The sequence below is a fragment of the Saccopteryx leptura genome, unplaced genomic scaffold (genome assembly GCF_036850995.1).
Source record: "Saccopteryx leptura isolate mSacLep1 unplaced genomic scaffold, mSacLep1_pri_phased_curated manual_scaffold_60, whole genome shotgun sequence".
NCBI classification, from domain to species: Eukaryota; Metazoa; Chordata; class Mammalia; order Chiroptera; family Emballonuridae; genus Saccopteryx; species Saccopteryx leptura.
This window is the reverse complement of record NW_027095742.1, coordinates 154,114-166,570: the sequence shown is the minus strand read 5'-3', so window position 1 is coordinate 166,570 and position 12,457 is coordinate 154,114. Positions and strand designations below refer to the sequence as shown.

The following is a 12,457-nucleotide window of genomic DNA, read 5'->3' as shown; positions in this document are numbered from 1 at the left end:
GCATGTTTTCAAGGCGAGCCAAACACGAACTGTGTTTATGGGGCTGCATACCAGCATTCCTCCGGGGGTCAGAAGACCCAGCTCAGCCCTGCGTATAGCAATAACCAGCGGAGTTACCCAAGGCCGGCCACGTCCACTCCCTGGTCCAAGTAGACCAGTGGGTGGTGTGTTTACTAAGCCGCCTTCCCGCCCGGTATCCACTGACCTGCTCTCTGCATCACATCAAGCGTGATGGAAACTGAGGCGCGTCTGTGAGCATCGTGGGAGCACAGCCAGCCCGGAGGCAGGAGGCAGGAGGCAGGCTGCCGGCGTTGGGCACTGGCAGAGCTGGTGGCTCCAGTCCCTCTGAGGACGGCACAGGCAGAAAGGCAGGGGCTGCTTAGAAACATCCGTCCTTGAGCCCTGGACTCATTCCCACACGACAGAAGAGAGAGGGGCGGTGTTCTGTGTCGGCGGGAAGGTGCCGTGTCCCCCGTGCGCGCCCCTCCTGCGTGTGCCGCGCCGGTGCGTTCAGGGTTAGCTTCTGTGTCTGCCTTCCTGACGCGCCTGCTCGCTCCTCCAGGAACGTTGCAGTGAAGGCCTTTGAGACGCTCTGCTGGAAGGACAGATGCTCGTTGGGAGCCGTTCCTGTAGCACTGAGGACAAAGCGCAGAAGGTGAGTGTCCTTTCCTGGGGTGACCTCGGTGAGCTCCGGGGCTTTCCCAGGGTGCTTACAGATACCCATGTGCGGCTTGGGGTCCCTCACAAACAGAACGGCGAGTGCGGGGTGCACACTGTGCCGCCGTCCCTACCCCAGCAGGCTGCCCGGGCCCCTGCCCCGTGCTGCACCCACAGCCGCACCCGCTCCCACGCGACGCCTTCGCCCTGCACTGCGGGGTGGTGACTGTGTGAGCTCACTTTCATTTCCAGAGTGCCTGCCCCGTGCCATGTCCTATACACTGACCTCGTGACCGGAGCTGGGTCTGAGGGTTTTCAGGCCAGACTCGTGGTGGATGCTGTTACTTTGACATGTCACACGTGGCAGCTCTGTGTCAGGAGGAGCTAAGCTGCTTCCTCAAGCTCCCGGCATGACCTCCAAGAGAGAGAACACAGTACACATCGCTTGTTAAATCCAAGTGACTGACATCCACTCATTTCAAGAAACACTTTTTTTTTTTTTTGTATTTTTCTGAAGTTGGAAACAGGGAGGCAGTCAGACTCCCGCATGCACCCGACCGGGATCCACCTGGCATGCCCACCAGGGGGCGATGCTCTGCCCATCCGGGGCGTCGCTCTGTTGCAACCAGAGCCATTCTAGCGCCTGAGGCAGAGGCCATAGAGCCATTCTCAGCTCTCGGGCCAACTTTGCTCCAATGGAGCCTCAGCTGTGGGAGGGGAAGAGAGACAGAGAGGAAGGAGAAGGGGAGGGGTGGAGAAGCAGATGGGCGCTTCTCCTGTGTGCCCTGGCCGGGAGTCGAACCCAGGACTCCTGCATGCCAGGCCGACGCTCTACCACTGAGCCAACTGGCCAGGGCCAAGAAACACTTCTTGAATGCACTCTATGTCAGGGGACATCCCGGAGCCTATGTGGGGTGGGGGTGCAGGAGAGGCGGTCTGCAGGGAAGAAGGGCCCGAGAGGGGCGTCTCTGCACAATCCTTGGGACAGCCATTTATGCCGCAGTCTGACCCGAGATCCGTTCTTGTTCACACACTTTTCAGTGCTACTTGGTTTCGATTCAACGGCTCACCTGAGACCAAGTAACTGTTATTTCAAACTGCCTGATTCGTGGCCTGGAAGGTCTGTGCCCCCACCCCTCTGGTTGGCCCACTGTCACCCCAGCACAATGGGAGGGGTGTCACTCTGGGACTGGAGTGATTGGCCTACAGTCAGCAAGGGGGAGCCCCATCGTGAGCGGAAGTGATGCTGGTTTCCATGGGCCAGGCTCTCCTGCTGCTGCCCCCGGGAAGGACGTTTTCCGTCCACGTTTGGGTTCTGCTGAGGGACTTCGGGAGTCAGGGCAGGGCCCGGGAGTTTGGTGGTCGAGACATGAGTTAGGTACACGCAGTCAGAAAGCCTCGTGGCACGCAGAGAAATAGCGCTGTGGGACTGGGGGCTGGAGGGTGTCCACCCCCTGGGTCGTGCGTGTCTGCAGCAGGCCAGCCTCGGACCCGTGCACAGCATGTTGGGTTTCTGCTATGTGCTTGCTCTGCAGTTCTGGCGAGTTTCACTTGGGTGTCTCCTGGGCCGAATGCATGACATCAGCGTTTGCCACCAAGCGTTTATGGCAATGGAGCCTCCTCTGTGGGCCACTCTCTGTGCTGTGGTTTCTCGGGAAGCTGTCGCTCTCCGCCCGAGCGCACCGCCCGGGCCAGGTGGGGCTGGGTTCTGAGCACCCTGGGGGGGGCGGGGTTCTGAGCACCCTGGGGGGGGGCTGGGTTCTGAGCACCCTGGGGGGGGGCTGGGTTCTGAGCACCCTGGGGGGGGCGGGGTTCTGAGCACCCTGGGGGGTGCTGAGGGGAGGAGGCGGCTGGCAGGGGGGCCCCTCTCCATCTGGTGTCTGGTCGCCCCGGGGAGGGGCCCAGGAGGGCTGTCCTGGGATGCTGAGCCTTCCCCTCCTCCACCTCCTGGTCCTCACCCCCAACCTTCTGAAAACATTTCCTGTTAAAGACTGAGCAGTATTCTGGTTTGGTTTTCCTTCACTTGCTGGTCTCCGCTAATGGTGTTTCCCGAGTGGGCCTGGAAGAGTGGACAGGTGTTCAGACCCTGCGCTGAGGCTGATGACCGCTCCTGAGTGAGAGCTCACTGTGTGCCCGGCACGGAGAGCGGCGTTGCCCGTGTTCCCTGCGGTTCCTCAGTGAGCCCGCTGAGTGGGTGGCGTTCATCGCCAGTGAGTGGTGAGGGCGGTCGCTCACAGTGGTTGAGGGAACCTCCCACAGTCGCCTCGCGAGGCAGCGGCGCACAGAAGCCACAGAGGGTCTGAGTCAGTCGGACGGTCCGATTCCAGACGGGGCCCCTCACGTCCTGGGGGCCGGAGAGCCGCACGTGGGGCGGAACGGCCGTGACGTGGCTGCCCTGCCCTCAGTAACCGGAAAGTCCCTGAATGTGTAAACTTCAGCCTTGCTTTTTATAGCATAAGGAAGCAACACTTTAGGCTTGCTTTACGTAAAAACATCACCCTGTCACAGGATGTTTACGATGATGACTTTTTCTTCCCTACAGTGAACGGGGACTACACCCTAACTAACAGATACATGTGCTAATTCCTTCTCCTATTGTACATTTCTCCTTGTTGTCAGGCTTTCTTTATGATACTCATGTCAACAGTCTCTAATATCCTAGACAGAAATCAGAATTTTTTATTTATGTATTTTTTTTATTTTTGTTTTTTTCTGAAGCTGGAAACGGGGAGGCAGTCAGACAGACTTCCTCATGTGCCCTACCGGGATCCACCCGTCATGCCCACCAGGGGGCGATGCTCTGTTGCAACCAGAGCCACTCTAGCGCCTGAGGCAGAGGCCACAGAGCCATCCCCAGCACCCGGGCCATCTTTGCTCCAATGGAGCCTTGGCTGCAGGAGGGGAAGAGAGAGACAGAGAGGAAGGAGAGGGGGAGGGGTGGAGAAGCAGATGGGTGCTTCTCCTGTGTGCCCTGGCCAGGAATCGAACCAGGACTCCTGCACGCCAGGCCGACGCTCTACCACTGAGCCAACCGGCCAGGGCCAGAAATCAGGATTTTAAGTTAAGAATACTTAGAGCTCTATTTTTTAAACTTTCTAACTGGACACTTTATAATGCATTAGCATCTTTTAAAAATGCCATGACAATGTGGAGCTGGTTGCCTGGAGAAATTTGGACACCCATGGGCAAAACAGTGAACGGGACCTGCACCTCGCACTGTCCACAACAGCGAACTCGGCGCAGATCACAGACACTGACTTCAGATGTGGCATGGTGGAGCTCCGAGGGGAGAAGGAACACAGGAGACCTGTGAGATGAAGGGGTCTCCGTAGCTCCCGCACTGAAAGTGCAGTTTAAGAAAGGGAAAACTGATAAATTGGACTTCACCAAAAATGAAAATGTTTGCTCTGCTAACCACACTGTTCAGAGGATGAACAGACAGGCTACAGACAGGAAATACAGGCCGTCCCCGGTGTACGAATGAGGCAGGTCCCGTGGGCTTGAAGTATTTCATTTATAGGCACAGTAAGGTAAAAACAAATGCTATGTTATGACAAACGTCTAAGTTTCATTTGATAGGTAAATGTGCCTGTTCCAACTTACATACAAAGTCAACTTAAGAACAAACCTGGCCCTGGCTGGTTGGCTCAGTGGATAGAGTGTCGGCCCCGCCTGCAGAGGTCCCAGGTTCAATTCCTGGTCAGGGCACATATGGGGAGCGACCATCTGCTTCTGTCCCCCTCCCCTCTCTCTTCCCCTCTCGCAGCCAGTGGCTCAAGCGTCTGCCCCGGGCGCTGAGGATAACTCGGTTGATTTGAGCATCAGCCCCAGTCAAGGGTTGCCGGATGGATCTGAGTTGGGGCACATGTAGGAGTCTCTCTCACTATCTCCCCTCGTCTCCCTTAAAAAATAAAGTAAAATGAAATAAAAAGAACAAACCTATATAATCTGTCTCTTTTATAATCTGGGGACTACCTGTATTTACAAACCACATGTGTGATAAAAGACTCGCACCTAGAATAAAAAACTCTCAAAACTCACCAGTAAGACAAACAAGCAAACTAGAAAGAGGTAGTGTTAGTCAAATAAGTTTGTAAATATAATGTATATGTTTGCTCGCTTATAGTTTGCACTGGGTGTGGGGACAGGCTGTAAGCAGGCAGGGTTGTTATAGCCTAAGGTTTAGTTTTAAGACTAAGCCTTTCCCACCCTTTTAATACCAAGATGTTCTCAAAACTGAGCTTTTCCCCACACCCTTGACTGTTGCATGATGTGGGTGGTGCACTCTCATGAGGAATCCCATTCATGCCTCAGACAAGTGACTTTGTATCAGAGACTTCCTTGTTTGTATATTGGCTTAAAGGTTTTGATTTCTACACTATAAAATGGGGTGGAGTAGCCCAGGTTGGAGAAGAGCAGAGAAAGGCCACATGGAGGAGAGGAGAAGCAGCCAAGATGGCGGAGTGCTGAAGGAGAAGCCAGTTTGTGCAGAGAGAAGGAGATGGGGAACAGAGGTGAATAAGGCTGGTGGGGCCCTTGATTCTAGGAAACTCGGATGAGTCAGTGGCTTTGGGAGCCCTGAATGGAAAGGGAAGTGTTTTCCTACTGTGTGTATTTCTTGCCCGCCAGGTGTGAGCTAGGATTAAAGTTCTTGGCTTCGTTGTTTCATTATGTCTGTCCAAATCAAATGTGAACCTGCATGGGCCGGCGGTTGTGATGGTGGCCTCAGCTACTGGATTTACAGGTAGGAACTGTGAGGAGACACTCCCTGGAGGGGGGTGTTCAGTACCCCTGTCCCTGAGGGAAACACAGTTAAACCTCGTGCCCACCAGAGTGGCCAGAGTCAGAGCAGGGACTCCACCCAGTGCTGGGGGAGATGCTGGCTCCCTCGTGTGCAGCCGGTGGGGACATAAAGCGGTGCAGCCACTCTGGGAAGCAGTTCGGCAGTTTCCTAGGAACACCTGAACCTGCAGCGGCCACGGGACCCCACCCTGGCACGCCTGGGCTTATGTCCCGGAGACGTGAAGTCCTAGGTTCACACAGACACCCGGACACGGTGTTCACGGCGGCTTTGTTCCTGAGCGCCAGACAGCGGCAACCAGCCAGGTGTCCCCCACGGAGTGAGCAGGAGAGCACCCCGTGGCCCCCCCACGCCGTGGGCCCTGCTCTGCCGCGGAACGGGACGACTGTCGGCAGAGCCGCAGCCTGGGGGGGGGCTCCCCAGAGGAGGACGCTGGTGCAGCAACACCTGTCCCCAGCGCAGAGCGTCCGAGTCCACTTGTGGGACGTCCCCCCCCCCCCACTGAGATGTAGGGTTTGTTGACATAAGAAACCATGCAAACCTGCAGAGAATTTTTATCAGAGTTTACTTGAGCCCAAACTGATGACATACATGTGCCAGGGAACGAGAGCTCACGTGCTCTGGAAAGTACAGTTTTGCAGCAGCTTTTGTGCATTTTGGTTTAAGGCGGGCAGGAAGGAGATCACCAGGGTGGGAGAGAGCAAGGGGCCGGGTTACAAGGTGGTTAAGGTCATGCTCTCTGGAGGGTGGTTATTTCACAGGCGAGTGAACCTAGAGGCACAGAAACAGGGGGAAGGGCTGGCTTCAGGCAAAGATAAGCCTTTTTTACTAAAGAAGTTGGAGGCCTGGGCGTGGCTGCCCACCCTGCCCTGCCCAGTTAGGGACTGATGTTAGGGTCACCTGTGCAACAGTCCTGACCAGGTCAGCGGGCCAGGGGTCAGGCTAAGGAGGGGAAGGAGGCATGGGGAAGCGGAGGTGGTGCCAGAGGGCAACAGTAGGCGTCCTGTGGCGAGGGCATGTCATGTGGGCGCTGACGTGGGTGCTGCCTGGCTGGGAGCTTGTACTGTGTGTGGGTTTGCAGGGCGTCCCGTTGGGAGACATTGGGCCGAGGACCTGGGTCTCTTCCTATTCTTCAGAGAGCATCTACATCTACAGGTGTTTCAAAATAAGAAGTTTAATTACTAAAAAGATGCTTGTTGCTAAACACTCCACCGATCACGTTAGCCACTGGACAGCTCCTCCAGAGTTTTAAATAATGTGCTTTGCTTTGTGAAATGGCGTTAAGTATTTTGTAAAAACGTTCCATGTACGTTATAAAGAAATCAAGCAATACAGAAAAGGGCACGGTCTCTGTTTTAAAGTCACCCCGTGCCACCCTTTGGCTGTGGCCATCGGTGTTTTAAACGCAGCCTGTCCTCTGCCACACGCTCCGTGTGCTCCTCCGTTCTGGGACTGTCGCGGCTGCTGCCAGCTTCCTCTTGACCAGAGCTCAGAGAGTCGAGATGACTGGGTCAAGTCAGATGCCGAGGTAGCGGCCAGGAGAGACCTGGCTGCTGGGCAGTAAGACCCTGATGGCCCCTTGCCTGGGGCCAGCCTCGCCTGCCTCCTCGCCCCGTCCCCGGGTGGAGTGGTTCTCTAAAGCGTGGGCTGAGGGCCGGGCTGGCCTGTCCCGTCCACTTGGGAACCGGTTGGACAGGCACGTAATGCTGCCCCCACCAATGGAATCGGATTTTTGTTTTTGATAAACTCTCTGAATGGCTCTGAGGGTCTCCGCAGTCCTGAGGGGCCGTCGGGGAGGGGGATTGAGCAGTGGATCAGTGCACACTGACTAACAAAAAATGCAGATGCACTCAGGTCCCTGTGCTGCTGTTCCCTCATGACTGCTTTCTGTTGGGTCGTTGGTGGTCTGGCCCTGGGTTTAACTCGCTTCTGGGTTGGGTCTGAGCTCTGTGCTGGTTCGCAGGGCTCGGCGAGTCCGGCAGAGTTTCTAGCACACTCAGGCACTCAGACGCTGACGAGGTGAGTGAGTCAGTGAGCTGACACACTGATGATCACCCAGTTTCTGTCCCAGGACCCAGAGGCCGACCGGCCGTTTCCACCGAGTGACTTTCTTCCCTTCCCTTTCCACCTTCCACACACAGCTGCTCAGTGTCTGTTCTGTGCTGGACTCCGGAAGTCACGGCGATTAAGTGTTCCTCACCCTGGGTTGCTCAAGTCCCACACCTCACGTCTGCTGTCCTAACCTGCTTGTGCCTCTGTCGTTAGTTAACGACACCCTTCTCCCTGTCTCTCTGTCTAGGAACCCCCATCTCCCTTCTCCCTCCTCCCTCCCTCCTCCCTCCCTCCCTCCCTCCCTCCTCCCTCCTCCCTTGCTCCATCCCTCCCTCCTCCCTCCCTCCCTCCTCCCTCCCTCCCTCCTCCCTCCCTCCCTCCTCCCTCCCTCCCTCCTCCCTCGCTCCATCCCTCCCTCCTCCCTCCCTCCTTCCTCCCTCCCTCCTCCCTCGCTCCATTCCTCCCTCCTCCCTCCCTCCATCCCTCTTCCCTCCCTCCTCCCTTCCTCCTCCCTCCCTTTCTCCCTGTCTCCCTCCCTCCTCCCTCCCTCCCTCCTCCCTCCCTCCTCCCTCCTCCCTCCCTCCTCCCTCCCTCCCTTTCTCCCTCCCTCCCTTTCTCCCTCCCTCCCTCCCTCCTCCCTCCCTCCCTTTCTCCCTCCCTCCCTCCTCCCTCCCTCCCTTTCTCCCTCCCTCCCTCCTCCCTTCCTCCTCCCTCCCTCCCTCCCTTTCTCCCTCTCTCCCTCCCACCTCCCTCCCTTCCTCCCTCCCTCCCTCCCTCCCTCCCTCCTCCCTCCCTCCCTCCCTCCCTCCCTCCCTTCACACGCGTGCTCCTCACTGTCACAGCCCTGGGGCGGCACCTAACCCTGCTGTCCCCTCAGCTCTCCCTCCGCCTCGTCGTAGGACACGTAGGATACACTGTACCGCATTCTGAAGGGTCGCCTTCGCAAACCGCGAGCGAGCAGTGTGAGCGCGTCGCCCTCGCCCAGGAGCGCGCGTTCTGTGAGGGGTCCTGCTTCTCCTCAGGCAGCTCAGGCCTCCAGAGAGCTGGACCTGCTTTCCTGCCCTTCTGAGACCAGCGAGAGTCCTGGGGGGACAGGGCACGTGGACGGTCAGCAGCCGTGCTGGCTCGAGAATCAGAAGGCCTCAGGTCCTGGTTCCGATACTAGCTGGGTGTCCTTGCAGAAGTCCATTTCTGGGGTTTTGGTCTCGTTCTGTAAGAACTGGGCTCAATGAGGTGCACCCAGCACATCACACAGGCTGCCAGGAGGAGCCGTGAGACACGCCCGGCGGACACGCTCTGCAGAGCGTCACGCGTGTGGGGAACGGCACGGGAACAACTGCATGAACCCTTGAAAGGACACGTACTCAGCTGTGTCGCACGGACGGGGGAGGGAGGCCCGGGGTGGGAGGCCCAGTTCAGTGCAGCTCAGGGTGCTGGAGTTAGAGAGGCCCGAGAGGACGCCCCTCCCCCACCCGGAGCCCAGAAAGCAGGAGGCTCTCTCCCGGCTATATTTGGTGGCCTTGTCCCCGCACTGGAGAGACGGAACTGCGCAGTGAGTGGTGGAGCAGAGAGCTGTCCTCTTTGCTGACTGGTCAGTCCGCACTCCCCCCTCTCCTGCTCCCCCCATGGGAGGAAGGGAGGAGAGTCCTGTCATGGGAACTTGCCAAAGCCTTCCTTCACCCAGCTGCTCACAGAAGTGACCAGCATAACAAGAAAAAGGTCTGCTGGAGACAGATGGACTGGATCAGTCCAGTCCACTGACGGCTCTCGCAGCCTCAAAACAGTCGGGATATCGCCGCCAAACTTCTAGCTTTCTGGGGGCGCAGGTCCACTGGGGGCTGGAAAGCGAGCGGAAGGGAGCCCCTGCCTGCCACTGGGTCTGGGCACCATTCTGTTGTTGTTTTTTTTTTGTATTTTTCTGAAGCTGGAAATGGGGAGAGACAGTCAGACAGACTCCCGCATGTGCCCGACCGGGATCACCCGGCACGCCCACCAGGGGGCGATGCTCTGCCCCTCCGGGGCGTCGCTCTGCCGCGACCAGAGCCACTCTAGCGCCTGGGGCAGAGGCCAAGGAGCCATCCCCAGCGCCCGGGCCATCTTTGCTCCAATGGAGCCTTGGCTGCGGGAGGGGAAGAGAGAGACAGAGAGGAAGGAGGGGGTGGAGAAGCTTCTCCTATGTGCCCTGGCCGGGAATCGAACCCGGGTCCCACACACGCCAGGCTGACGCTCTACCGCTGAGCCAACCGGCCAGGGCCTGGGCGCCATTCTTGAGGGCCGCGTGCGAGGACACGCGGCAGGGCCCCTCAGATCATGTTTCTTAACCGCCGTAGGCTGCAGTCATCCTCACCTGTGACAAGGACCTGCAGCGGGCATTCTCGGAGGGTCCCAGGAGGCGGGCTCACGGGATGTGGAAACTCAGGGCTGGTGTGCGGAAGTGGGTTGGGGAGTGAGTGGCCCTGAGCGCAGGGCGCTTCCGATACCTGCGGGATGGGCACTGAGCACAGGGGACTTCAGTACCTGTGGGATGGGCACTGAGCACAGGGCACTTCAGTACCTGCGGGGTGGGCACTGAGCACAGGGCACTTCCGATACCTGCGGGGTGGGCACTGAGCGCAGGGCACTTCAGTACCTGCGGGATGGGCACTGAGCGCAGGGGACTTCAGTACCTGCGGGATGGGCATTGAGCACAGGGGACTTCAGTACCTGCGGGATGGGCCCTGAGCGCAGGGCGCTTCCGATACCTGCGGGATGGGCACTGAGCACAGGGGACTTCAGTACCTGCGGGATGGGCACTGAGCACAGGGCACTTCAGTACCTGCGGGATGGGCACTGAGCGCAGGGGACTTCAGTACCTGCGGGATGGGCACTGAGCACAGGGGACTTCAGTACCTGCGGGATGGGCACTGAGCACAGGGCACTGAGCGCAGGGGACTTCAGTACCTGCGGGATGGGCACTGAGCACAGGGGACTTCAGTACCTGCGGGATGGGCGCTGAGCACAGGGGACTTCAGTACCTGCGGGATGGGCACTGAGCACAGGGGACTTCAGTACCTGCGGGATGGGCGCTGAGCACAGGGGACTTCAGTACCTGCGGGATGGGCGCTGAGCACAGGGGACTTCAGTACCTGCGGGATGGGCGCTGAGCACAGGGGACTTCAGTACCTGCGGGATGGGCGCTGAGCGCAGGGCACTTCAGTACCTGCGGGATGGGCACTGAGCGCAGGGGACTTCAGTACCTGCGGGATGGGCACTGAGCGCAGGGGACTTCAGTACCTGCGGGATGGGCACTGAGCGCAGGGGACTTCAGTACCTGCGGGATGGGCACTGAGCGCAGGGGACTTCAGTACCTGCGGGATGGGCACTGAGCGCAGGGGACTTCAGTACCTGCGGGATGGGCACTGAGCGCAGGGGACTTCAGTACCTGCGGGATGGGCACTGAGCGCAGGGGACTTCAGTACCTGCGGGATGGGCACTGAGCGCAGGGGACTTCCGATACCTGCGGGATGGGCACTGAGCACAGGGGACTTCAGTACCTGCGGGATGGGCACTGAGCACAGGGCACTTCAGTACCTGCGGGATGGGCACTGAGCGCAGGGCACTTCAGTACCTGCGGGATGGGCACTGAGCGCAGGGGACTTCAGTACCTGCGGGATGGGCACTGAGCGCAGGGCACTTCAGTACCTGCGGGATGGGCACTGAGCACAGGGGACTTCAGTACCTGCGGGATGGGCGCTGAGCGCAGGGGACTTCAGTACCTGCGGGATGGGCGCTGAGCGCAGGGGACTTCAGTACCTGCGGGATGGGCGCTGAGCACAGGGGACTTCAGTACCTGCGGGATGGGCGCTGAGCGCAGGGGACTTCAGTACCTGCGGGATGGGCGCTGAGCGCAGGGGACTTCAGTACCTGCGGGATGGGCGCTGAGCGCAGGGGACTTCAGTACCTGCGGGATGGGCGCTGAGCGCAGGGCACTTCCGATACCTGCGGGATGGGCGCTGAGCGCAGGGGACTTCAGTACCTGCGGGATGGGCGCTGAGCGCAGGGGACTTCAGTACCTGCGGGATGGGCACTGAGCGCAGGGGACTTCAGTACCTGCGGGATGGGCGCTGAGCACAGGGGACTTCAGTACCTGCGGGGTGGGCGCTGAGCACAGGGGACTTCAGTACCTGCGGGATGGGCGCTGAGCGCAGGGGACTTCAGTACCTGCGGGATGGGCACTGAGCGCAGGGGACTTCAGTACCTGCGGGATGGGCGCTGAGCGCAGGGGACTTCAGTACCTGCGGGATGGGCGCTGAGCGCAGGGGACTTCAGTACCTGCGGGATGGGCGCTGAGCGCAGGGCACTTCAGTACCTGCGGGATGGGCGTTGAGCACAGGGCACTTCAGTACCTGCGGGATGGGCGCTGAGCGCAGGGGACTTCCGATACCTGCGGGATGGGCACTGAGCGCAGGGCACTTCAGTACCTGCGGGATGGGCACTGAGCGCAGGGCACTTCAGTACCTGCGGGATGGGCACTGAGCGCAGGGGACTTCAGTACCTGCGGGATGGGCACTGAGCGCAGGGCACTTCCGATACCTGCGGGATGGGCACTGAGCGCAGGGGACTTCAGTACCTGCGGGATGGGCACTGAGCGCAGGGCACTTCAGTACCTGCGGGATGGGCACTGAGCACAGGGGACTTCAGTACCTGCGGGATGGGCACTGAGCACAGGGGACTTCCGATACCTGTGGGATGGGCACTGAGCACAGGGGACTTCTGATACTTGTGGGGTGGGCACTGAGCACAGGGCACTTCTGATACCTGCGGGATGGGCACTGAGCACAGGGGACTTCAGTACCTGTGGGAGGAATGCGGGAGGGGCGGGAGGGGGTCTAGTCCCCTGCACAGGCTCCCTCGGCTGCTGTGAAAGCGTGTGTCCACTGTCCCCAGCTTCTTGGCAGGATGGTGGCG

The 12,457-nt window shown here is 59.2% G+C and overlaps 1 protein-coding gene across 4 annotated transcripts in view; it reads left to right on the top strand.

The window, feature by feature from the left end:
- Positions 1-12,457, top strand: part of AFAP1 (actin filament associated protein 1) — a 126,491-nt gene that overhangs the window by 15,997 nt on the left and 98,037 nt on the right. For 2 of the 4 annotated variants that reach the window (XM_066358128.1, XM_066358125.1), the window contains exon 2: positions 563-655. The exons of 1 other annotated variant lie outside the window; for it this stretch is intronic. The gene's annotated coding sequence lies outside the window, so the exon portion shown is untranslated. Of the gene's footprint in view, positions 1-562; positions 656-7,388; positions 7,478-12,457 lie in introns of those variants that run through there. One more of the 4 variants, XM_066358127.1, reaches the window with a different exon arrangement.